Raw genomic sequence first — 1,831 nt, 5'->3', positions numbered from 1 at the left:
AAAAAAAAAAGGTTCTATGTGTATGATCAAATACTGCTTAGAAGTTATTATCTTTCTTTTCCTATACTAATGTTGTATTCCATGTGGGTTTTCTACATGTTTTTATGTAGTGTCTCTAATGAAGCCGTTTTGTTTTTGTGTTTTCTAGAACAAATATGGTGCGGTTGATGTGCAAGTTTTAGCTAGTATATGTTGTATCAAATAAGGTTTTAATGTGGTTTGGAAGTGCTCTGTTTCTGTTTCTTTTCTGGTTTGTGAGTGCTCTGTTTCATTCGCAGGCAGCTTTTCGTTGATGCTGTTGTAACCAAGTGCAAGCACTATTTCTGTGAGCATTGCGCATTAAAGGTATACCTTTTATTTCTGTGAGCAAGCACTACTTCAGTCAACTGTTTGTGGATTTTTAGGATGAAATTTTTTTACATTCATTTATAGAAGAAAATTAGATCACACATTTAAAAAATTAACCCTTTTAAATTTTAAAAAAGAAGTTGGCAGTGGATTAAATTGCAAACTTGCAGTGAATGAAACATGGCAATGGAAGTAATCAGATCACACATTTATTGCACTCTTTAGGACATGTAGTTTAGCTAGTAAATGACAAGTAGATATGACAAGCAGACACAGTATATGACAAGTAGTTTAGCTATAGTTTAGCCTAACTATTTAATCAGTTAGGCTTTGGCATTTGTCATGTTTTCATTAGTAGATCAAGTCGGTCAGTTTGACATCATGTTTGAATACTTTACCAAGTTTCTTTTTATGATGCAAGATTTAGGAATTATACCACTTACAAGTAATTCTTATGGGACAAGCTAGAACTTATATGTATGGGTACACTGTGCTATTTATGCACATGTTTCTAGAATTGTTGTTCAATCTGCCTATGAATTGGTATGAGGAATTTTTTGTTCATTTTACCCACGATACTTTGAGAAATTATCGTGGTAGGTGATGATGAATACTTTGTGACATTGGTATATTGAGATGAATGCCATTTGAGAAATTACTATTTAAGTACTCATGGTGTTTTACATGGAATTTGATGTTTATATTATTTTGTAGTGGTTGGAAGGTATCATGATTTTAAAGTATATTTTTTGAGGGGGGTTACCTGCAGCTTTGTGTTTGCTTTTTTAATAACAATTTCTTAAGGATGATTTATCTTTGTTTGTGGTTCTAAATAATAGGCAGTATAACTACTTTAAGTTAGGACAAAGCTTAGATATAGTTCTTTAAATACAATACTTTAGGTACTTTTTTAAAATTCAGCCACGTCTTATTAACATAACTTAGCTAACGGTGTTAACACTCTCACTTTCTCTAATTCTGTTAACTGTATCCCTTCATCATCTCACTCTCATCTCAAGCTTGAAGATCTCTCCACCACCGAATCTCCATGGCTGCTATCAAGGGCGGCCACAGCTGCACAGCAGGCCACCGTTGGCCACTCTCATGGTCTCTTTTGGGTTTGCTCTTCTCGCTAAAGTCTAGCCTAGGCCCCCAAGGCTAAAAGCCTGAAACCCATGAGCTCTGCAACCATCGGAAGCACACCAGTGATGCGGTGGCCGCCGATCGTCCTCCTCCTCCTCCTCTTCTCTTTCTCTGTTTGTTCTTTAGTTTTCCTTTAATTTATCTTTTCTCCTCTCCTCATTTGATTTTATGTGGGTTTGGGGATTGGGTTTGTTTTTGGTTGTTAGGACATGATGGTTTTGGTTGGATTCCAAACATGGTGTTTTTGGGTATGGTAATTCTTAGACTTGTGATTTTTGGGTATGGTCATTCATTGTCCGTTCAAGTTCTCTGCTTTTTTATCTCAAAAACAAAAAAGGTT

This window comes from Quercus suber, unplaced genomic scaffold (genome assembly GCF_002906115.3).
Source record: "Quercus suber isolate HL8 unplaced genomic scaffold, Cork oak 2.0 scaffold_94, whole genome shotgun sequence".
Classification (NCBI taxonomy): domain Eukaryota; kingdom Viridiplantae; phylum Streptophyta; class Magnoliopsida; order Fagales; family Fagaceae; genus Quercus; species Quercus suber.
The sequence above is the reverse complement of the archived record's forward strand: the minus strand, read 5'-3'. Positions refer to the sequence as shown.